This window comes from Rattus norvegicus, chromosome 3, assembly GCF_021556685.1.
Source record: "Rattus norvegicus strain SHRSP/BbbUtx chromosome 3, alternate assembly SHRSP_T2T, whole genome shotgun sequence".
NCBI lineage: Eukaryota > Metazoa > Chordata > Mammalia > Rodentia > Muridae > Rattus > Rattus norvegicus.
In genome coordinates this window covers 48,885,552-48,911,807 of record NC_141536.1, presented here as the reverse complement: position 1 = coordinate 48,911,807, position 26,256 = coordinate 48,885,552, and the positions used below count along the sequence as shown (strand labels likewise).

The 26,256-nt window shown below is 41.2% G+C and overlaps 1 long non-coding RNA gene across 1 annotated transcript; it reads left to right on the top strand.

Annotated features, from left to right (window-relative positions):
- Positions 1-830: 830 nt before the first annotated feature.
- Positions 831-8,775, top strand: LOC100911508 (uncharacterized). Its single transcript, XR_015683533.1, has 3 exons — positions 831-941; positions 3,469-3,572; positions 7,851-8,775. It is a non-coding gene; the product is annotated as an uncharacterized LOC100911508 (long non-coding RNA).
- Positions 8,776-26,256: the final 17,481 nt, after the last annotated feature.

The window sequence follows — 26,256 nt, the reverse complement described above, 5'->3', positions numbered from 1 at the left end:
CATGAGGAAGGAAGGGCTTCCTGTCTAGCTTATGTGGTACTGGCAAGATATTAGAGGAAAAGGAAAGGAGTCAGGTCAGGGTTCTCTCCACCCAGCCCTCCTGTTGGCTGTTATCTACCTCATAACTGAGAGCAGGGGCTCTGTTGAGTCAGCCTCTCTCCAGCAGCATCCTTTTGGGATTCCTCTAGTCACTACACACCCTCTTTGCCTCTTTGGGGCTAGGGATGATTTTATGCCCCTACTCCTGTTAGTCCTTGCATGTTTTATTATCCTCTAATAGTTATCCATTAAACGTGCCTCTGTGACAGTTGACCTTGTCCTTACATGATCATTATTGATACTTAAAACTCAGTGTGTTCACTGATTCAAGAGTGTTCAAGACTGGTAATATATAGAAAAACAAACAAAGGAAAAGAAAGATATAAAGTGGCAAGTTAACATTATGGCATATTTTCCAAATATAACATTATAGAAGAAAAAACTCATTGATTATTGACACAGGCAACAACACAGATACACTTCTATAAGCAGTGTTTAAACATTTCAAAAGAAGTCAAAAAAGTGTGTAGTGTATGTGTGTGTGTGTGTGTGTGTGTGTGTGTGTGTGTGTGTGTGTATCTTTATGAAAACAAGTAACATATAAAAAAAAGTGCTAGTTTTTCCAAGTAATGATAAACACCAACCTTGGAGAGGTTAGTGAATCAAATCTTGTGGGTGAAGTGAATCCCAAAACTCTATTTCTACAATGACTTTCAGGTTTATTTCCTATTTATATTATGTCCTTCAACTGCAGGATATTTCAGGGTTGTCTATTTTTAGTGCACTCAAGTACCACTCCACAGAGGAGTGGAGACTTCACATGTCACTATATGATTGTAGCAGTCCTGGATTGTACCTGCCTGGCTGCCCTGGTTACTCTCAGGTGTCTTCTAGCTAATGGGGTGAGTATGTTTCCTCTTTATGTTTCATTTCAAACAATGAAGGTGGTAATGCCAAAAAGAAACACAACGGTAGTATTGTTTTCGGATACCTTAACTGACTTTTTACTGTTTTTAGTGTATTTATTAATTATTTGAGAATACAAAATATTTTAATTATATTTGCTCTATCTCCTGTCCCCTACCCTCTCCCAACTTTTCTCTCATCTAACTGTTCTTTTCTCACTCATGTCTTTTTATTTTATTTTATTTTATTTTATTTTATTTTATTTTATTTTATTTTAGGAGATGACATCATAAAGTAGATGTCCTGGTCACGTGTCTCTTATAACCAACCTTTCCACTTCTTCTTCCTCAATGTCCCCGGATTTTTAATGTACTAATTGGGGCCGGGCATTCCACCATCAAGTGATGTCTGCATTTTGACCAGCTGTGGCTTTCTGTAATGATCTCTATCTGCTGCATAAAGAGGTTTCTTTGATGATGGAGACAGATGCACTTATCTGTGGAAGTGGCTAAGTGTTTATAATGTAGTTAGATACTGAATTTATCCTGGTTTAGGAAAATGGCAGTAGTAGGTTCTCGTCCAGGTTCCTTGGCATCACCAACCATCATTGATCAGAGTGGTAAGACTGGTTTCTAAGACTGACAGTTGCTCCTTTTAAAAATGTTGCCTGCACGTTTAGAAGTTCAGATACTTCATGGGATTTCTAGACTTCAGCAACTGAGCAAAGATTGTAATAAAATGATTCACACTTGTTTTGTTTCCCAGTAGTCTATAAAAGTTACACTTCACCTAGTCATGGTGGCAGAAATCTGTAATCTTAGAACGTGGAAAGCTGACACAATGAGATCATTAGTTCAAGGTCAGTTGGGGTTAATAGCTAGACCATGTTACACACAAAAAAAGAACACAACAAAAGTTAGTTTATACTGTACTCGTTACCTCAAAAGTGTGTGATAGGATTTATTTTGAAATCTAATGCATGCATGTTAATTAAATATGTTTTATCATTAAAAATGCTGACAGAATTCTGAATTATTGAAAAATGCCAATATATTTAGTTTCCAAAAAAAACAAAAAACAGAAAACCCTCCAAATTGAAGAAAAAGTAGTATTAACAAAATACAGTGTAAACTGAAGTGCAACCATTTGAAGTTGGTCTATATCTGGTTAATATTTACACAGATTATCCACATCAGCTCAGTTGTAGAAGGCTGAAGAGAAGGTTTACCTAAAGTAACTATGTAGTTGAGGTGTGTGCTGTGGCTTGAGGCAGGGGTGGTTATGGAACTGTAGGTTCTCTCCTCCTAAACCACCAGTCTGTGGAAGCTGTCTGCCACAACAAAGAAGCCTGTCTTCAACAAACATTAGCAGTAGGTTTCTTCCCAGAACTACTTGTTTTCAAGACAAGGGTCCCTGGAGCTTCACTAAGAATGTGCCTGAGGAATGAATCCAAATGAACTAAAGGGATGCTTTCTTAAAACTTTAAATATGGGGGAGGGGAGGGGTCGTTGGGGATTTAGCTTAGTGGTAGAGCGCTTGCCTAGCAAGGTCAAGGCCCTGGGTTCGGTCCCCAGCTCCGAAAAAAAGAAAAAAGAAAAAAAAAACTTTAAATGGTCATTTAAAGATGAGAAGTAAGACTGAACTCATTCTCGGTGCTTGCCCAGCATGGTGTTCTTGATGGGAAATTCCCTTTGGTAATTAATTGAAAAGATGTGATACCCATAGAGATAATAAAGATTTGGAGACTCAGTGACCACTCGCAGCAGTGTGCGTCATGGCTCTCCTAACTGCAGGAAATAAAAAAACAAAGCAAACATACATAGAAAAATAACTGAACCTACCATCGTGCTTTGGACACAGGGATGGTGTAGAATGATCTCTAAGACTCCAGAGATCCAGTTTGTTGTTCTGGTAATGGCACCCATTTATCAGTAGACCTTATCTATGAGTTACTTAATGTGACAGTGACAGCTTGAACACACTTAGAACCATCTGTGACATTGAAATGAGGCGTTCCTCTATCTGTGTCCCTAAGCATTTTCAGAAGGCAAACTGTTAAATTAGGACCCTTTCTGAATGTAGGTGGTCCCACCCATAAGCCAGACAGGAGCAGAAAGGGAAAGGAGATGTCTGAGTGCTTCGTCTTTTTTCTCTCCTTTACAACTCCCATGAAGTGAAGTGGTGCCTGAGGTCCATGCTCCTGCAGCCCTAATGTCCCCAGGGAATGGGACCCTGCAGCCATGACTGAGCTCTCATGACTGAGCCAAACCAAATCTTCCTTTCTAAGAGTTGTTGGTAGCAGGTATTTGTTCCCAGAGACACAAGAGAAATATGCTTCTCAGAGCTTCACGTTCTTTGTTCAGAAAACTAAGGTACTTTGGGAAATTTTTTTTTCTTTTCCAGGAAATACACATATTGATAACTTCAATTAAGTGCTGTGATTTAATAATGGCATTTTTTTAAACTACCCATTTTCAAGGTAGAGGTGGCAACTTCTTTCACAAAGTCTACGTTTTCTTTTAGTGATAGGGTTTCTCTGTCAAAAATCGAAAGGAGCACAGCGAAGTGACTCGTGTAAAGGATCTCATTTGAGAGGTGCCAAAGGGACAGAGACTTGTCATTGCCAAGTAAGTCACATTTAAATTCCCCTAAGCCTTGAGAAATAATGTGAGGGAAAGCACAAAAAATAGCACAGTCATTCCTTTGGAATAAGTCAACTCCCAGGTCTCCTGAGAGCATCTCAGCTGTGGGTTCATCTATATGCAAAGAGAAATAATAAGAATCCTCTATATTTGGCACATGGCACTTTTCAATGCTTCAGAGCATTCAACTATCAATGTGTGTGTGTTATGCTGCGACTTTATGGAGGAAGGCACTGCCATGCACATTGCTTCCTGCACAGCAATAGACATAACACTAAAGATTCTTCGCTCTGCCTGCTGTACAGACAATTGCAAGAGCTCACGCGAGAGCCACACTTGACCAACCAGAACACAATGAGAGGCAGCCATAGCTGATTGAAATCATGGTGAAAATTGAGAATGACAGAGTTGCAGGGCCAGGAGGTTAATGAGTCCAGAGTCTTGCCTCTAGGCACAGCTGTCCCAAAACATTTCAGTCAGATGACAGCTCAGCTTCTTGGGAAACAAAGAATCTTTATAATACATTTCAGTAGCCTATCCCATTGTCTAAATGTCCTTAGTTTCATAAAACACTGAAAACAATGTGAATCCAATACTTTCTTCCTATTATCTCCATATTGACAGATACATAAAATAATAAATTGACAGAAATGTCAAAGATGATGAAGGCCTTACAGGTAGGTTGCAGCTGGTTTTGCTCACCTTTCCAGGACCTTCCAGAGGGAGGGCAATGGAAAAGTCTCCTGTGGAGTGTGGTCCCAAGTACAGTAACCTTCTGAACCTAATGGTTTATTTTTAACAAATAGGATTTATTTATCCTGAGTCCTCAGATAAGATTTGAAATTACATTTCATAGGTGATACCAGAAGTTGGTCAAATACTACTTCTAGCTGAAAGAAAAGCATCAAAGAATGAGTTCTTATGTAGAAAAAAGTAAAAAAGTATAGACTCTGAATGCCAACAGAGTACTGCCTCTTTGTTTACTAGTGCTATTTTATTTCAATTCATGAAGACCGTCTTATGTAACGCTATTCATAGGTAACCAGCTGGCTCCTACTTCTGGGACTTGGGAAAGATGAGCACATGTTATTTGAGTGTTATATGGAGAGAGGAGTAGGCGACTGGAAGTCAGAACTTCAGCGTTCTCTCTACTTCTTTCTTTGTGGATTTCAGTTCACAGCAAGTTTCATTTGCCTCGTGTATGATATGAGACTATCCATACCTGTTTTATGATGGACTTGAAGGATGGAAAGGCATAACACTGAGGAGATCATCTGGGTCACAGAAAGATCTAGAATAATATCAGTTTGCCAAGATGCTCATCAGTAACATGTTGCCTTTATTCTTCTCTAGTCCTTACACGTTCTGAGAAATGGTTAAATGATTAAAATTGCCTCCACAGAGGAATAGGCTGGGTTCTGTGACCATTTGGCCTCTCTCTCCTATTGCTAATCCCCATGCAAACCCATGAGGCTATTTTCCTTAGGGACCCAAATGGCAAGAGCAAAGTCAATCCAATCCAATTGAAAACTAAGTTTGAGTTTTGCTTGCACTTTAAAAAATAAGAAAACTGTATATGTACATAGTTCTTATAATTTTTGGTTGTAGTCTAGCCTTTTATGACTGAGCCATCTCCTCAGCCTTTTGTTTTCTTCTACTAAGAAAACATTGGGGGTTGGGGGATTTAGCTCAGTGGTAGAGCGCTTGCCTAGGAAGCACAAGGCCCTGGGTTCGGTCCCAGCTCCAAAAAAAAAAAAAAAAAAAAAAAAAAAAAAAAAAAAAAAAAAGAATGCAAATAGTCAGGGTCTGGAGAGATGGCTCAGCGGTTAAGAGCACTGACTGCTCTTCCAGAGGTCCTGAGTTCAATTCCCAGCAACCACATGGTGGTTCATAACCATCTGTAATGGGATCTGATGCCCTCTTCTGTTGTGTCTGAAGACAGCTGCAGTGTACTTAAATATAATAAATAAATACATCTTTAAAAAAAAGAAAACATTGGTGGAATTTAGGGCCTAAAATACTATATTAACACTTATTTTATATGTATGAGTGTTTGCCTGCAATTATGTCTGTTTGCCATGTAAGTGCCTGGTGCTTACTAAGGCCAGAAGATTTTGGATATTCTGGAATTGGAGTTTCAGGCAGTTGTAAGCCCCTGTATAAATGCTAGGGTTGAACCTGGTTCCTCTGCCAGAGCAGCAATGATCTTATCCATCGAAACTATCTCTTCAGCCACCTCTTCAGTATGTTCAAGTTTAGAAGGTTGCAATAGAACAGCGTTGTGGATTAGACCAAAATGTTCAAAGATAGGGAGTAGTTTGTAGTTATTCAGTATGAGATAGAAACACTGTCATCTTCACAACTCAGAATGTGTTTAAATCGCTTCTTAATCAGATATGTATGTTCTTGTACATAAAATGAAGAAAAATATATAGAAAAAAACATTTTAAGATGTCAGTTTTAATTCCATGACCCATGGGCAGCCCCTGACAGCACTTCGGCACATGAACTCTTTCTCTGAAATATTTTGACTGCTCCCTAGCTGGCTCTTGGCGTGTTATTTAGTCTCTCTAAGCATCTGTTGCTTCCTCTAAAGACTGATGCAAACTCCTAGGATGATCGTGAAGAATACTGAGGTAATGTCTAGAAACAGACCACTGTGGGGTCCGTAATGAGCTGCCAAAGTCAGCCACTGCTATTTCCAGTATTTTCTCCGTGATGCTTTAAAGGAGAAACTGCAATTCAAGGAGGGGAAAGGAAGGTCACTAATAAACCCTTGTAGTCAAGCTTCTGGAGGATAAACACTACAGGAAGTCTGGTTTCTCTTGCAGTAGGACAGGGCAACTACATGCTCTGTTGTCACAGATAACATGAAGGGAAAACCAAGTTCGTACAATAGGCCTGTAAAGCAGAAACTACTGTTGTTGCTTTTCCCATTTTACAGACCAATACATGGAGCCAAAGTAATCCATTAAAAATATTAATGATTATGTGGCAAAACCAAGATTTGATTGCAATGGCCTATTTCCAAAGTCCAGTTCATGTAAATCATTATAAGAAAGCTTAATATGTGGCAGGAATAAACATTGTAAACACTGTAGTAAATATCAAACTTTCTGATAAGCACACACTTTGTAACTCATATGAAAATGATCACAGACATGAGTCCCAAGAAAGTAATTAGATCACTGGTCTATCAACTTATGTGAAATATTTCCCCCATGAATCCTATTGGCCATTTATGCCCACCTGGTCACAAGGTCCCTGGTTTGGTTCATTTCTTCTGAACTTTGTAAGTACGTAGGAGTTGTTGGGCAGCAGGCAGCGTTCTTGGAAAATGGTTTGTATTATTCTTGGAAACACTACTGTAAGAACATGTTCGGCCTATGGCAAGGTTGAGCATGCGCAGTTGTCTCTCAGATGCTGTGGTTTTATAAACCCAAGTGGGCCCATGCAATCCTTTGCTTCCTTTCCCTTTTTTGACACCATCGAACACACATCTACGTATTGAGTCCCACGCCCTGTTTCACTGAGTGGATATAGACTAAGTTAAAGCTCATGTTCCCCAAGTTATATCCAGTTACTAAAAAGAAGAGGGGGGATGGAGATGTGGCTTAGAGGTTAGAGCGTTGCTTGAATAGGCCTGTAACAGGATCCCAATGGACACCTGGACTCATGGGCACACACCACCACACACGAAATTTAAAATAAAATAAGGAACACACCAAGAATCTATAGGGCTGGACAAATGGTGAAACTATCAGCAGGAACTTTGGGAGAAAATCGCTGCTAGATGTGGCTGAGGAAAGTGTAAATTGGAGCATCCCTTTAAGACAACAATTTGGCAGCCTTCGTTGAGTACTATAAATGTTCTTACTGTTTGGCACGACTCCCCCATTCCTGGGAATTTATCCTAAGGCAATAATTAAAATGAAAAAAAATGTAGAGAGAATTCAAATGCAGTGTTCATTATAACTGAAACCTAAGGAGTCAGATGGTTGCTCAACAAAAGACAAAATAATAAACAGCCATGAAATATTTTGCTCTCTCAAATATAAACATGAACTTTCTGAAACAGAAAAGTAAGAGCTAAAAATCAGAATGTTAAAGGTGTACTCATCTGAATACTTTGTAGCATTTGAGATGAATGAACTGGAAAATAACATTGAAAAACTGAAGCAAAGATTTTGCTTTCCTGTTTTTGATTCTTTTATTATTATTATTTTTATGGTTTCTTTCTTTTTTTTTTTTTTTTTGATACAGAGTTTTACACTACCACTTTGGCTGCATTCAGACTCAAGACAATTCTTCTATGCCAGCCTTCTAACCACTGGGATTGCAGTTGTGAGCTGTGGTGCTCGGCTTTCAGCATTCTCAAAATTAGAATACAGACTATCAATTTTTCTTCTTAAATTTCTTTGAAGATTGTGAAACAAACAAACAAACAAACAAAAAAAACAATGATTACATGGATGTCAAGTTGTCTGTGTCTTTAGAAGAGAAAACAAATCTTCCCTTTCCCTTGTCCATCTACAAAACTCCTTTAAGGAAGCACAGCACAGAGTAAAGGGCTTGCCCTTCACCTCCAAGTAGAGATGGCGTGCTCACCAAGCACCCCCATGAGGAAAGAGGCCGAAAACAAAACTCTGCTAGAGCGCCATCAGCTTACAGAGAGATTGATGCATTCAATTTATGTCACAGCTTTGGCATGACTGTCACCTAATTGGTGATCTTGCTCCCTTCCTCTGCTCCCAGCTGCCACCGGTGACTACCAGCCTGTCATTACCTCTTTTCTCTCACCACTATTTCATTGTGACCATTTGACCTTTCATTTCTTTTTGTTTCCCATAGTTAGTTCCTTAACCCACGTTTCGTTCTCACTGTGATCTGATCTCTTTTAAAGATGCCTGGACTAACTAGCTACATTTTCATTTTTGGTACTTGGTGTAATTAAAAGCTCACACAATTCTAGGTCTTAAACAGTACTTGATAATTTCCCAGAAGGGTAAATGATTATGGATTCCTAACACTGAGAACATCTTATTATTTCTGCCTCCTACTAAAATGCTGTATTACATACAAAGTGAATACTTAAAATTGCTGTTTATTTCTTTGTTTGAGATTGATGCCTTGTAGAAAAGTTGATGGTTCTTTCCCACTTAACATTAAATGGTTTTGTCCCTTGGAATGTGTACTTTGGTGTCCCTATTGAGTGTTTCTGTTGGCCATAACGAGCTAGGAGTTCCCTGGGTTGGTCTACATTAATTTTCACTTTGTTGTCTGTTGTTAGCGGTATTTATAGAGTTATTCGTCTGGAGATACTTTCTTTTCCTGATTTCAACTTAATATATACAAGTATTGGCTGGACCTTTTTCTTTTATCATGAAGCCATGATGTACATAAGGCTTCCATTTTGACTCTGTCCTCTTACTTTTGCCTTTTCACATATGAAAACTCCAGTTGACAGTACAGAATTGTATGCTTCCCCAAGCGGAGGGGGTGCTCTAGGATGAGACCACTGTTACCATAGTTGATGACTTAGAGCATTCCACAGTCTAATGCACCCCCATAGAGGACTGTTTCAGCAGTGTTACCTGGAGTAAGATACAAATATACAGTCCTACAGCATAAATCATGGGTAAAACCTGACACCCTCTGCATCTTCTCACAAGGAAACTGTTACTTCACCCCTAAAATCTCTTTTAGGCATGTTTTCTCCTCTTGATAAATCCAATCATTTATATTTTAAGAATCATAAAAGGACTTGTTTACAAGTAAATGCATCAAACTCTTTTTTATACAACAAAAATGTCTGAATTACTTCATAGCACATCCTTTAGAATATACTGTAATAGAGACAATGGCTGAAGAATATTAAGAATGTTTGGATGGATGGTTATGGATATCCATATTTGCAAGTGTCAAAATACATATACACTGGACAAAGAAATTTAAATGTACAAGTTGTTTTATGGCTTTGGAATATTAATCAGGCAGAAACACGGTAAAACAAGATGGACGTTGGAGGCCCATACAAACAGACTAAACTACATTCTGGAAAGTACTTGGTATTTCTACTACCATCGAACTTGTAAGAAAGAAGGGTCCTATCATATTGTTCAGAAAACCCAGTGTTAAAAGGGACATGTAGTAGAGAACCTTGCCAGTTCTGCATTTTACTGTGACACTTGGTTAACCCTCGGAGGCACTACTTAAAAATCCCACCTTTTTGATCCCACTGCAAAATTTCCATTTCTACAGTTCTAATCTGTTATGCAAAGGGCAAGTTTATTGTAATTCTCTTCCAAGGGCTGAATAGCCTCAAGGTCATTCAGACTCACTTTTGGCTTCTGTGTGAAGACAGCCTCAAGCTATTTAAGGTCTATCTGGCTAAGGGAGAGCTTAGAGCCAACCTTGTCACTCATCACTAACAAGTGAATGTTAAGATGTTAGCTTTCTCTCCTGCTTTCATCTGGCCTCTCCATGCCTACCTCCCTTTTACCTCATTTAAAAACACGTATCATTCACTTAAGATGTTTAATCCTGCCTATGTGTGTGTGTGTGTGTGTGTGTGTGTGTGTGTGTGTGTGAGAGAGAGAGAGAGAGAGAGAGAGAGAGAGAGAGAGAGGAGTAATCAACCGTGTTTTGCTTTTGTTGCATATCTCTAATAAGTAAATGAAGTAAATGCATATAACGTGTGGGGATATTAGAAAACCCACACTATTATGACTATTTTGATAATAGAAATGAGTAACAACTAACTGAATATTGATGAACAATTTATGTTAGTAAGGACTTACTCTGGGAAAATAATGTCACTGAGATATATGGGTTTTCAGTAGCCTCAATGGAGCAGCATATAAATCCACACAAACTGAGACATTTTAGAAAACTCTGTTTTCATCTTTAAAATGGTATGTCGGCATTAATTTACAACATAATTCTTAAGAGAATATCTGTGTCACTGACATTAATCCTGTGTAATCAGTGAGACTTCTGTGATTTCCACACAGCAGTGGTTGCTTTGCTTAATGAATGAATGCTCAAGCATTTGTGTCACATTTCTGTGGAAATGTTTGGATATGCCTTTAAAAATGTCTGTGGTAAATTATTTTGGAACCTTAATATTTTTGGTGACAAATTATAAATACTGAAATAATATTTTTATACAACTACTAATTTATTCTGGAAGACTCTACTCAGGGTATCATTTTCTTTGTATAATACAAAGTTTGTATCTTTAGGGAAATGTATTTTCTCTACCAGGAAAATCATTCTAGCATTGGAATATTTATTTCTATCCCGTGGCTGATTGTCATTTGTTTAACTCAAAAATAGTGTATTTAGATTGAAAATATCACAATGAGATAGAGTATATATCAGTAAGGATAAATGCTTTAACTGTGGCATTCTTTTCATTAGTAATAAGCTCTTTCAATATGATAACATGGTAATACTCTACTTATAGACAATTGCCTATTACCAGTAGTATATAAAATGGAGCATAACTCTATGGAAGGAACTATTTGAAATTCCATTCTTCTGACTGATGCAGAAAATATATAAAAATTAAAAATATTTGAATCAGAAAAATACCAGTTACAGTTACACCTTCAAGATGTATCTTTACAACAATACAATCTAAGAAATAAGATAAACCCTAAAATAACATTTTTATTTAACTACCAACTTATTTTGGTAGATTCCAATCCCAAATCATGATATAGTTTTTCCTTACCACTTGACTTCATTAGGGTTTTACTATTGTGAACAGACACCATGACCAAGGCAACTCTTATAAGGGATAACATTTAATTGGGGCTGGCTTACAGGTTCAGAGGTTCAGTCCATTATCATCAAGGAAGGGAGCATGGCAGCATCCAGGCAGGCATGACAGTGTAGGAGCTGAGAGTTCTACAACTTATTCTGAAGACAAACAGAAGAAGACTGGCTTCCAGTCTTCTAGGATGAGGGTCTTAAAGCCCACACCCACAAGGTGGCTACACTTTCATTTTTGTAATTAAAATTGAATACCTACTCCAACGAGGCCACCCCTCCTAATGGTACCACACCCTGGACCAAACATATACAAACCATCACACTGCCCCTTTGGCTTCCATACTTTCTTTGTGTTCAGTTGGAATTTCAGAGGGTTGTCATTCTTTACCCAGCAAAGTGAAGAGTCACTGGTGGCCTTAGCTGAATCAGGTTGCAGTAGAATCTCATAGACATTTTCTTCCTATCCCGAGTATAGCAGTAATTCTTTCTTTAAGAAAAGAAGAACCAGCACGAGTACACAGTAACACTGCTGTGCTGTGTTGTGTGTTTACTGCTCACCTAGAATATGAATGACGCTTATCTATTAGAATACAAAATCAGAGGGCAGAAAGAAAAAAATCAACTCGTTGAGTCATAAATCATAATAGGAACACTGTATCCTAATTTCTTACATCAGGATTCCACACTCTATATTCAACGTGAGTGGGGAAGAGAGTGCTTGCTGAGTCAGAGCGTACTGCTTTGCAGGACAGCATCGCGGACTCCTAAATTGTTTACCCGTGGGGAAACCTATCTGGATCTACTAAGTTATTTACCCTTCTTTGAGTAAACCTATCTGGATCTTTATTGAAATGAGGCATGTGCAAATGTCAATGAATCCGTCAAACATTAGCCTAGGGCCGTGCTTGTTTCTTTCCAAAATTAAAACTCATTTGAAAATTGTATCCTGTAAACAGAAGCAACAAGACATTTGTTGCCATGACCTTGCAGAAGAAAGTAGATGATGTTAATCACAGAGAAACATGGTCAAGGAAATATGACTATTGCTGCTGCTGCTGGTGGTTGTCCCGCACGCGACTTTCCGCCGGCAAGAAGCACGCGGACATTTAGAAATCCTTACTGTGACCACTTTATTAATCTTAGAAGAGGAAAGCCCCGCCGCCAACATGGTGCTTATAAAACCCTAGTGCAGCGCACCCACACCTGATTGGTTGTTACCCATTATCTCATAAGGCACGCCCCGGAGAGGGCAAAGACCTGGCACGAAGGCACTCTTGCACATGCGCACAGTTAACTTCCTGAAAGGGGGGCCGGCTAGCGTGGCGAGGGCTGGCGCCATCTTGTAATGGCGGAGGCGATCCTGGCCTTCCACGTGGGGCACAGTGGAAGCCAGCGCCATCTAGTGGTGGTGAATATTATTGCGGCGCTCTACAGGTGGTGGTGGTGCTGCTGCTACTACTACTACTACTACTACTACTACTACTACTACTACTACTGATGATGATGATGATGATGATGATGATGATGATTTAAAATAAAATAAAACCCACAAACAAGCAAAATTACAAAACCAGAATAAATATCCACTGCCCTACAGAAATCTTGATGCTCCTTGCAATTACAAGCTAGTAGTTATCCAGTATAGACATCTCAGCCCCAAACAGTTCTCTGAAAGCTCCGGATGTGATGCCTATCAAGAACCCATGGTATGCTGCTGATAATGGAAAGCCGACAGATTATTAAGTCGATAGACATCCCCTTGGACCAGAACTCAATGTTGCATATGCTTCTTTCCTTTCATGAGGAACATTTGTTTCATAAGCACCAGAAATTGTTGAGAAAGAACCATGACCTCTGGTTCACCAAATAGATCACTTTCTTCATGCTAGAAGCTTTGTGGAGAACATGTATCTTTCTAAAGAAACCATTGGGGTTGGGGATTTAGCTCAGTGGTAGAGCGCTTGCCTATGAAGCGCAAGGCCCTGGGTTTGGTCCCCAGCTCCGAACAAAAGAACCAAAAAAAAAAAAAAAAAAAAAAGAAAAAAAGAAAAAAGAAACCATCCTGTCAGCCCATGATCTCCCTTGAATGCAAAAGTCATTAATACAAAGTGACAAAGAGATCCCGGCCCGCAGCAGCTCTCTGCTCCCAGACCCCGTGGGAAAGAGACCTCACCGCCCGGTCAGGTGGGCACTCCTGAGGCTGCAGAGCAGAAGAGACCACCAACACTGCCCACCCCTGCCCACATCCCTGGCCCAAGAGGAAACTGTATAAGGCCTCTGGGCTCCCGTGGGGGAGGGCCCAGGAGCGGCAGGACCCCTGCCTGAGACACCGCCGGAACCTGAAGGAAACAGACCGGATAAACAGTTCTCTGCACCCAAATCCCGTGGGAGGGAGAGCTAAACCTTCAGAGAGGCAGACAAGCCTGGGAAACCAGAAGAGACTACTCTCTGCACATACATCTCGGACGCCAGAGGAAAACACCGGGGGCCAGCTGGAGCCCTGGTGCACTGAGGCTCCCGGAGGGGGCGGCGCATATCTTCCTGGTTGCTGCCGCTGCAGAGAGCCCGTGGGCAGCACCCCACGAGCGAACTTGAGCCTCGGGACCACAGGTAAGACCAACTTTTCTGCTGCAAGAAAGCGGCCTGGTGAACTCAAGACACAGGCCCACAGGAACAGCTGAAGACCTATAGAGAGGAAAAACTACACGCCCGAAAGCAGAACACTCTGTCCCCATAACTGACTGAAAGAGAGGAAAACAGGTCTACAGCAGTCCTGACACACAGGCTTATAGGACAGTCTAGCCACTGTCAGAAATAGCAGAACAAAGTAACACTAGAGATAATCTGATGGCGAGAGGCAAGCGCAGGAACCCAAGCAACAGAAACCAAGACTACATGGCATCATCAGAGCCCAATTCTCCCACCAAAACAAACATGGAATATCCAAACACACCAGAAAAGCAAGATCTAGTTTCAAAATCATATTTGATCATGATGCTGGAGGACTTCAAGAAAGACGTGAAGAACTCCCTTAGGGAAACACAGGAAAACATTAATAAACAAGTAGAAGCCTACAGAGAGGAGTCGCAAAAATCCCTGAAAGAATCGCAAAAATCCCTGAAAGAATTCCAGGAAAACACAATCAAACAGTTGAAGGAATTAAAAATGGAAATAGAAGCACTCAAGAAAGAACACATGGAAACAACCCTGGATATAGAAAACCAAAAGAAGAGACAAGGAGCTGTAGATACAAGCTTCACCAACAGAATACAAGAGATGGAAGAGAGAATCTCAGGAGCAGAAGATTCCATAGAAATCATTGACTCAACTGTCAAAGATAATGTAAAGCGGAAAAAGCTACTGGTCCAAAACATATAGGAAATCCAGGACTCAATGAGAAGATCAAACCTAAGGATAATAGGTATAGAAGAGAGTGAATACTGCCAGCTCAAAGGACCAGTAAATATCTTCAACAAAATCATAGAAGAAAACTTCCCTAACCTAAAAAAAGAGATACCCATAGGCATACAAGAAGCCTACAGAACTCCAAATAGATTGGACCAGAAAAGAAACACCTCCCGTCACATAATAGTCAAAACACCAAACGCACAAAATAAAGAAAGAATATTAAAAGCAGTAAGGGAAAAAGGTCAAGTAACATGTAAAGGCAGACCTATCAGAATCACACCAGACTTCTCGCCAGAAACTATGAAGGCCAGAAGATCCTGGACTGATGTCATACAGACCCTAAGAGAACACAAATGCCAGCCCAGGTTACTGTATCCTGTAAAACTCTCAATTAACATAGATGGAGAAACCAAGATATTCCATGACAAAACCAAATTTACACAATATCTTTCTACAAATCCAGCACTACAAAGGATAATAAATGGTAAAGCCCAACATAAGGAGGCAAGCTATACCCTAGAAGAAGCAAGAAACTAATCGTCTTGGCAACAAAACAAAGAGAATGAAAGCACACAAACATAACCTCACATCCAAATATGAATATAACGGGAAGCAATAATCACTAGTCCTTAATATCTCTCAACATCAATGGCCTCAACTCCCCAATAAAAAGAAATAGATTAACAAACTGGATACGCAACAAGGACCCTGCATTCTGCTGCCTACAGGAAACACACCTCAGAGACAAAGACAGACACTACCTCAGAGTGAAAGGCTGAAAAACAACTTTCCAAGCAAATGGTCAGAAGAAGCAAGCTGGAGTAGCCATTCTAATATCAAATAAAATCAATTTTCAACTAAAAGTCATCAAAAAAGATAAGGAAGGACACTTCATATTCATCAAAGGAAAAATCCACCAAGATGAACTCTCAATCCTAAATATCTATGCCCCAAATACAAGGGCACCTACATACGTAAAAGAAACCTTACTAAAGCTCAAAACACACATCGCACCTCACACAATAATAGTGGGAGATTTCAACACCCCACTCTCATCAATGGACAGATCATGGAAACAGAAATTAAACAGTGATGTCGACAGACTAAGAGAAGTCATGAGCCAAATGGACTTAATGGATGTTTATAGAACATTCTATCCTAAAGCAAAAGGATATACCTTCTTCTCAGCTCCTCATGGTACTTTCTCCAAAATTGACCATATGATTGGTCAAAAAACGGGCCTCAACAGGTACAGAAAGATAGAAATAATCCCATGCGTACCACGGCCTAAAACTGGTCTTCAATAACAATAAGGGAAGAATGCCCACATATACATGGAAATTGAACAATGCTCTACTCAATGATAACCTGGCCAAGGAAGAAATAAAGAAAGAAATTAAAAACTTTTTAGAATTTAATGAAAATGAAGGTACAACATACCCAAACTTATGGGACACAATGAAAGCTGTGCTAAGAGGAAAACTCATAGCTCTGAGTGCCTGCAGAAAGAAACAGGAAAGAGCATATGTCAGCAGCTTGACAGCACACCTAAAAGCTCTAGAACAAAAAGAAGCAAATACACCCAGGAGGAGTAGAAGGCAGGAAATAATCAAACTCAGAGCTGAAATCAACCAAGTAGAAACAAAAAGGACCACAGAAAGAATCAACAGAACCAAAAGTTGGTTCTTTGAGAAAATCAACAAGATAGATAAACCCTTAGCCAGACTAACGAGAGGACACAGAGAGTGTGTCCAAACTAACAAAATCAGAAATGAAAAGGGAGACATAACTACAGATTCAGAGGAAATTCAAAAAATCATCAGATCTTACTATAAAAACCTATATTCAACAAAACTTGAAAATCTTCAGGAAATGGACAATTTCCTAGACAGATACCAGGTATTGAAGTTAAATCAGGAACAGATAAACCAGTTAAACAACCCCATAACTCCTAAGGAAATAGAAGCAGTCATTAAAGGTCTCCCAACCAAAAAGAGCCCAGGTCCAGACGGGTTTAGTGCAGAATTCTATCAAACCTTCATAGAAGACCTCATACCAATATTATCCAAACTATTCCACAAAATTGAAACAGATGGATCACTACCGAATACCTTCTACGAAGCCACAATTACTCTTATACCTAAACCACACAAAGACACAACAAAGAAAGAGAACTTCAGACCAATTTCCCTTATGAATATCGACGCAAAAATACTCAATAAAATTCTGGCAAACCGAATTCAAGAGCACATCAAAACAATCATCCACCATGATCAAGTAGGCTTCATCCCAGGCATGCAGGGATGGTTTAATATATGGAAAACCATCAACGTGATCCATTATATAAACAAACTGAAAGAACAGAACCACATGATCATTTCATTAGATGCTGAGAAAGCATTTGACAAAATTCAACACCCCTTCATGATAAAAGTTCTGGAAAGAATAGGAATTCAAGGCCCATACCTAAACATAGTAAAAGCCATATACAGCAAACCAGTTGCTAACATTAAACTAAATGGAGAGAAACTTGAAGCAATCCCACTAAAATCAGGGACTAGACAAGGCTGCCCACTCTCTCCCTACTTATTCAATATAGTTCTTGAAGTTCTAGCCAGAGCAATCAGACAACAAAAGGAGATCAAGGGGATACAGATCGGAAAAGAAGAGGTCAAAATATCACTATTTGCAGTTGATATGATAGTATATTTAAGTGATCCCAAAAGTTCCACCAGAGAACTACTAAAGCTGATAAACAACTTCAGCAAAGTGGCTGGGTATAACATTAACTCAAATAAATCAGTAGCCTTCCTCTATACAAAAGACAAACAAGCCGAGAAAGAAATTAGGGAAACGACACCCTTCATAATAGACCCAAATAATATAAAGTACCTCGGTGTGACTTTAACCAAGCAAGTAAAAGATCTGTACAATAAGAACTTCAAGACACTGAGGAAAGAAATTGAAGAAGACCTCAGAAGATGGAAAGATCTCCCATGCTCATGGATTGGCAGGATTAATATAGTAAAAATGGCCATTTTACCAAAAGCAATCTACAGATTCAATGCAATCCCCATCAAAATACCAATCCAATTCTTCAAAGAGTTAGACAGAACAATTTGCAAATTCATCTGGAATAACAAAAAACCCAGGATAGCTAAAGCTATCCTCAACAATAAAAGGACTTCAGGGGGAATCACTATCCCTGAACTCAAGCAGTATTACAGAGCAATAGTGATAAAAACTGCATGGTATTGGTACAGAGACAGACTGATAGACCAATGGAATAGAATTGAAGACCCAGAAATGAACCCACACACCTATGGTCACTTGATTTTTGACAAAGGAGCCAAAACCATCCAATGGAAAAAAGATAGCATTTTCAGCAAATGGTGCTGGTTCAACTGGAGGTCAACATGTAGAAGAATGCAGATGGATCCATGCTTATCACCCTGTACTAAGCTTAAGTCCAAGTGGATCAAGGACCTCCACATCAAACCAGACACACTCAAACTAATAGAAGAAAAACTAGGGAAGCATCTGGAACACATGGGCACTGGAAAAAATTTCCTGAACAAAACACCAATGGCTTATGCTCTAAGATCAAGAATCGACAAATGGGATCTCATAAAACTGCAAAGCTTCTGTAAGGCAAAGGACACTGTGGTTAGGACAAAACGGCAACCAACAGATTGGGAAAAGATCTTTACCAATCCTACAACAGATAGAGGCCTTATATCCAAAATATACAAAGAACTCAAGAAGTTAGACCACAGGGAAACAAATAACCCTATTAAAAAATGGGGTTCAGAGCTAAACAAAGAATTCACAGCTGAGGAATGCCGAATGGCTGAGAAACTCCTAAAGAAATGTTTAACATCTTTAGTCATAAGGGAAATGCAAATCAAAACAACCCTGAGATTTCACCTCACACCAGTGAGAATGGCTAAGATCAAAAACTCAGGTGACAGCAGATGCTGGCGAGGATGTGGAGAAAGAGGAACACTCCTCCATTGTTGGTGGGATTGCAGACTGGTAAAACCATTCTGGAAATCAGTCTGGAGGTTCCTCAGAAAATTGGACATTGAACTGCCTGAGGATCCAGCTATACCTCTCTTGGGCATATACCCAAAAGATGCCTCAACATATAAAAGAGACACGTGCTCCACTATGTTCATTGCAGCCTTATTTATAATAGCCAGAAGCTGGAAAGAACCCAGATGCCCTTCAACAGAGGAATGGATACAGAAAATGTGGTACATCTACACAATGGAATATTACTCAGCTATCAAAAACAACGACTTTATGAAATTCGTAGGCAAATGGTTGGAACTGGAAAATATCATCCTGAGTGAGCTAACCCAATCACAGAAAGACATACATGGTATGCACTCATTGATAAGTGGCTATTAGCCCAAATGCTTGAATTACCCTAGATCCCTAGAACAAACAAAACTCAAGACGGATGATCAAAATGTGAATGCTTCACTCCTTCTTTAAATGAGGTAAAAGAATACCATTGGCAGGGAAGGGAGAGGCAAAGATTAAAACAGAGACTGAAGGAACACCCATTCAGAGCCTGCCCCACATGTGGCCCATACATATACAGCCACCCAATTAGACAAGATGGATGAAGCAAAGAAGTGCAGACCGACAGGAGCCGGATGTAGGTCACTCCTGAGAGACACAGCCAGAATACAGCAAATACAGAGGCGAATGCCAGCAGCAAACCACTGAACTGAGAATAGGTCCCCCGTTGAAGGAATCAGAGAAAGAACTGGAAGAGCTTGAAGGGGCTCGAGACCCCATATGTACAACAATGTCAAGCAACCAGAGATTCCAGGGACTAAGCCACTACCTAAAGACTATACATGGACTGACCCTGGACTCTGACCCCATAGGTAGCAATGAATATCCTAGTAAGAGCACCAGTGGAAGGGGAAGCCCTGGGTCCTGCTAAGACTGAACCCCCAGTGAACTAGACTGGTGGGGGGGAGGGCGGCAATGGGGGGAGGGTTGGGAGGGGAACACCCATAAGGAAGGGGAGGGGGGAGGGGGATGTTTGCCTGGAAACCGGGAAAGGGAATAACACTCGAAATGTATATAAGAAATACTCAAGTTAATAAAAAAAAAAACAAAAAAACAAAGTGACAAAGAATGTACATATAACCTTTGTGTTAATATATCCCTTTGAATCATTTAAATAGCCTCTAGATTACTCATAATACCTAAAAACAATATGAATGCCATGTAGTTGCTATGAGAAAAAGTTTAAGCATAATAAGACAAGTGATAAGTATTTTATTCAGTCCAGGCGCCACCTCTCACCCCAACAAGTACTTTTACTCTATGGTTAGAGGACTCTGAAGATGCAGAACCTATGAACATGGAGGGTCAACTGGAGTCACATCCTGTCTTCACTATGCCAGGTCATGCCTCTTCAACATATACTGTTTTGAACCTTCTTCCACAGTTCTCCAACTCTTATTATTTCCAACTATCTGGCCTTCCGACCAACCCATTGTTCACTGATTTGGCATACGCTCCCATTCTTTTACCTTTGCTGCACAAAAATATTGACTCTCTGCTTTGTTTCTTTTAAAAAATAAAGACATAATAAAATGTCTTTTGTTATAATTGTGAGCTCTATTGATGAAGAGTTCAGGTGAGACACGGTGAAGGGGGGTTTTGTGTGTTATTTCATGTCTACTACCTCAGTTAGGAAATCTTGAAAGCTGGAGATGGCTTTGACTACTGGCTGGAACCATCTGAAAGCCTATGTACTCAAACATCTGGCACCTAGATTGGGATGATTGAAAACCTAGACTTTGAGGCTAGAGCAGGTACTCATGGACTCCCTTGACAATCAGATACCACAACAGACACAGGGCTGATGAAAATGTCAGTAAGGTCAAAGCCTTCTGCCTTCCTTTTAAAAGTGATTTGTGAAGGCTCATTTTTTTCTAACTTTTTATTGATTCTTTGTGAGTTTTACGTCTTGCACCTCAGTCCTGCCAGCCATCTCCCTGTCTCCCAGTATATACCCTTGACCTTGCACCCTCTGAAGGGGAAATCTCTGGTTCTTTCGAGACGCAGTTGTGTCATGTGATGTTTTCCTGGAAACTGTCTTATAAGAGGATGTTTTTGCTGAAGCAGATATGTGGGATGGTATTTTGCAAAGAACAGACACATGGTGTTTTTCTGCAGGTGGCCTGGAAGCGGGCAAGCAGATGCTTGAGAGAATACATGATATTTGGAAAGGATATCAATATAATCCAGTGGACAGTGGATGATGCTGGATGGTATTGGTGTGCCATGACGTTCATAGCTGGTCATGGTCTTTACTGATGATGCTGGGTGGACATTCTTTGTTGTTCATCAGGAAACTTCTGATGGTGTCCTGGCAGCTTCTTCCTCAGATTCAGACCAAATGGCAAAACCTTGTGGTTTTTTCTGGATCGACCTGCCATTGCTGACTCATGGATGGAGTTTGGGAATGAATCGAGCTGATTCATGTGAACCGAACTGGAACGATATCCTGACAACCCAGATTATATTTGCCCAAAAAACGATTTCTAAAGAGGGCCACATCCTCCTTTGCCCTAATAACCATTCCTTTCCACTGCCTCTGGTGAGTGGTGGACTACAAGGGATGTTGAAGGATTCAAGAACTCTTACTAAAAGTAGGTTTTGAAAAATCTAGGCATACAACCCAGTCCCACCAAAGTAAAATATGCACACACAAACAGGCATTTCAAGTGGAAGCTGTGGTATGTCACAGTGTGTCCCACGGTATAACCCTCTGTCCACACCATCTTCACCCGCAAATGTTCATTGCAATAAGTCATTGGCTTGGTTTGAGATCTCTGGCTTCTGCAATAGCATCAACATTGGATCCTCATCAAGTCTCCTCCTAGTTATCCTGCTGTTATTCTGTGTCATGGAGATTCTGCAGTTTTAGGTCTGCAGGACCATCCCTTTCACAACCCCCAACACTCAGCAGGTGATATAGATTTGGGGGTGGGCCAATTCAGAGCCCTGAATCTGGGCCTGGGTGGTAGCTGAGGTGGTCAGCCCACTGGCTCTCCCTTTTCTGCACTACCATGGCAAGTCCTCCAGCACTGCTCCAGCAAGGCCACATATTACCATAAGCAGGAGCTAGGATCAACTCTCCTGTGTGTGCTGGGAACCAGTTCACCAGTAGCCACACCTCCAGACCCAGCTCCACAATGCTGCCTAGTCGAGGATCCAGGCCTACTCTGCCAAGTGCTACAGCCTGTGGGAGGTTGGACTAGTTCTCTGGCTCTCACACCTTCCAGACTGCCTTACCTACACCCCTGCCACCAAGGCCAGCCCTACTGTGCTGCTCAGGCAAACTACAGTCCACTCTCCAGAACGTTCCAACTGTCAAGAGGCACCAGCAGCCTCCTGCTCTCATGACCCTGGGGCCAGCTCTCTTGACCATCTCGGGTGATGAGAGGTGGGAGGTGGAATCACTCCAACACCCATGCCACCTTATGGTAGATGCCTGGCTGGGCCAGTTCGCCCATGCAGTTGCCCTTGAGGCTGTCTTACCTTCGACTCCACCACCAGGATCGCTTAGTCAGTGCTGCCCAGGAAAGGTGCAGGGATTAACTCTCCTGAGTGCCGCAGCTGGGGAGGGGCAGAACTTGTTCATGAACTTAGCTCATGCATGACCCTGTAGGCAGCTTTCCTGACTGCCAAATATAGCAAGGGCAGAGAGGAGGTATCGCCTCTGTACTCATGCCACTCCAGGCCAGATGAGTGGCAGAGTGAGCTCTCCCATATGTATGCCCTTGAAGGCCAATTACCCATCCCCCCTGCCAGCAGGATAAATTTCACTGTACTTCCTGGGCGAGGTGCAGGGCCCATTCTCTGGAGTGCTGCTATGGGTAGTAGGTGGGCTAGCTCTCTAGAGAGCTTCAGTCAGTGAGGTGCGGGCAGGTTCACGGCTCCTGGACATCCCATACAATCTCTGTGGCTGCCCTGAACAGGGACACCCCTATGTTTTGGAGCAGTAATATGAACCTTGGTGTGTATAGTTTGAATATGCTTGGTCCAGGAAGTGGCTCTATGAGGAGGTATGGCCTTGTTGGAGTAGGTGTGGCCTTGTTGGAGTAGGTGTGGCCTTGTTGGAAGAAGCCTGTCACAGTGGGGGTGGGCTTTGAGACCCTCCTCCTAGTTGCCCAGGAGACAGCCTTTCCTAGCTGCCTTCTGAGAGAGATGTAGGGCTCTTAGCTCTTTCCAGGTCCATGTTTCCCTGGGCACTGCTATGCTTCTTGCCATGATGATAATGGACTGAACCTCTGGACCTGTAAGCCACTCACAATTAAATGTTGTCCCTTGTAAGAGTTGCCTTGATCATGGTGTCTCTACTCAGCAAGGAAACTAACTAAGACACTAGGATATCAACACGGATGCGCTCCCACCCCAACCCCCAATGCCACCATCCCAGCTATTACATAGCCATGGACCCAGTCATGGCCCTCAGTAGCTGCTTGGTCTGGGACTTCACTACTGCCCCATGTGGTGGGTCTCATCCCTCACAACAGGGTTTTCAGAGAGCAGTTTGATATCATATCCACTTAGCAAAATGAAAATGGCAAGTTCACTTCTAGGCCTGTGAACTCCCCAGCTATGTATGGTGACAATTTTGGTTTCTTTAAAAATCCAGTTATGCTATGTGAATAAGTTTGTGTTTTAATCCCAGGTGTGGGATTAGGGCTGCTTCAGTTTGTCCACAGCAGTTTATCATGATTGTTTCCTGCTCGAAGAGGGGCATGGTTTTTGGCAGGTGCAGGTGGTTTAGTTCAGGGGATTGTGGAGAGGGAATAAATGTCAGAGCCCAGAATGGGCAGAAGGTGCTCCTCAGATTAAGGGTAGTCTGCTGCTGGTCCCTCCCTGCTGCTTTTGGTTGCTGTTGATGTTTGACAGGAAGTTGGAGATATCCTGCTGACAAAGATGGTCTTGACCCAAGGGACCCAACAGTCCTAATCAACAGGAAAAGGCTGATAGAGGTCTATGTCCCCTTCCCCTCTAATCTCTCTCCTACCTAGTGTTGAGGGGTTGGAAGGGATTAGGGTGGAATAAGGGTTAGAAGGGAGACAGAGGTATAAAAACCCAATATAATGGAAAAAAAATAGCAACAGCCATGCCTTTGTTTGTAGTTTGGAGAGAGTAGATTTGCTATATTTCCCTCCTGTGGCATGGACCTAAAATTCAATCAGAAAATAGTCTTTTTTTTTTTTCCACATAACATCGGCGCTACCCATGAGCATATATTGCTACTCTGGCCATCATTGAAATTCAGAGTTTATAGCTGGGTAAGACCATTGATGGCTTTTCTTTCTTTCTTCCTCTCTTTCTTTCTTTCTCTCTCTCTCTCTTTCTTTCTCTCTCTCTCTCTCTCTTTCTTTCTTTCTTTCTTTCTTTCCTTCCTTCCTTCCTTCCTTCCTTCCTTCCTTCCTTCCTTCCTTCCTTCCTTCCTCCTTCCTTCTTCCTTCTTTCATTGAACAGCCATTCTAGCACTATGGATGTGAAATATTAGAAAGTCACAAAACAGTAGATTTCTCTATGACCTTTCAAATATTCTTAGTTATCCCTACCCCAATACCCATCTGTGCACTGCCCTCCCTGTCTTTACTAACGTAAACATTCCTCCTCATTATTCGCCCCTTCCCTTACTTGTCACTGCTCACTGTGCTCCTTCCCTTAAGGTCTTTCCTCATCCTCTGTACCAATGACTTCTTTCCACCTTCCTGGATTATACAAGTATTCCAAATGAAAAGTGGGCGAGACCACGTGACATTCGTCCTACTGGCCTTGCATCACCTCACTCAATATGATTAGCAGCTCTACCCATTCTTCTGGGAATGTCATAACTTTTTTTTTGTTTAGAGCTGGATAAAATTTTCTATGCACATAAGTACACATTTTCCTTATTCATTCATCAGTTGACTGACATCTAAGCTATTTCTGTATCCTAGATGTTGTGAGTAGAACAGCTCTGAACATGGATGAGCGTGTGTCTCTGTCGTAGAAAATAGCATCTTGGACACATGCCCAGGGGTGGTAGATTTGGGTGATATGGGAGATCTATTTCTATATTTCTGAGGAGCCACCACCCTGATTTATTTCCACAGTGGCTACTTCAGTTTGCTTGAAGGTCCTGATTTCCCAATCCTTGTCAGCCTTGTTTGCTTCCCTTTGTCTTTGTCTTTTTTTTTTTTTTTTCATCTTTATTAAATTGGGTATTTTTTATTTACATTTCAAATGTTATTCCCTTTCCTGGTTTCCAGGCCAACATCCCCCTAACCCTTCCCCCTCCCCTTATATATGGGTTTTCCTCTCCCCATCCTTCCCCCATTACCGCCCTTCCCCCAACAATCACGTTCACTGGGAGTTCAGTCTTAGCAGGACCAAGGGCTTCCCCTTCCACTGGTGCTCTTACTAGGCTATTCATTGCTACCTATGAGGTTGGAGCCCAGGGTCAGTCCATGTATAGTCTTTGGGTAGTGGCTTAGTCCCTGGAAGCTCTGGTTGCTTGGCATTGTTGTTCAGAGCCCTTCAAGCTCTTTCAGTTCTTTCTTTGATTCCTTCAATGGGGGTCCTGTTCTCGGTTCAGTGGTTTGCTGCTGGCATTCGCCTATGTATTTGGATATTCTGGCTGTGTCTCTCAGAAGAGATCTACATCCGGTTCCTGTCAACCTGCACTTCTTTTCTTCATCCATCTTGTCTACTTTGGTGGCTGTATATGTATGGACCACATGTGGGGCAGGCTCTGAATGGCCATTCCTTCAGTCTCTGTTCTAAACTTTGCCTCCCTATCCCCTTCTAAGGGTATTCTTGTTCCCCTTTCAAAGAAGGAGTGAAGTATCCACATTTTGGTCATCCTTCTTGAGTTTCATGTGGTCTGTGCATCTTGGGTAATTCGAGCGTTTGGGCTAATGTCCACTTACCAAAGAGTGCATACCATGTGTGTGTTTCTGTGATTGGGTTACCTCACTCAGGATTATATTTTCCAGTTCCATCCGTTCATGAAGTCATTGTTTTTGATAGCTGAGTAGTACTCCATTGTGTAGGTGTACCACATTTTCTGTATCCATTCCTCTGTTGAAGGGCATCTGGCTTTCCAGCTTCTGGCTATTATAAATATTGCTGCTATGAACATAATGGAGCATGTTTTGGGTATATGCCCAAGAGAGGTATAGCTGGGTCCTCAGGGAGTGCAATGTCCAATTTTCTGAGGAACCTCCAGGCTGATTTCCAGAATGGTTGTACCAGTCTGCAATCCCACCAACAATGGAGGAGTGTTCCTCTTTCTCTACATCTTCACCAGCATTTGCTGTCACCTGAGTTTTTGATCTTAGCCAATCGCACTGGTGTGAGGTGGAATCTCAGGGTTGTTTTGATTTGCATTTCCCTGATGACTAAAGATGTTGAACATTTCTTTAGGAGTTTC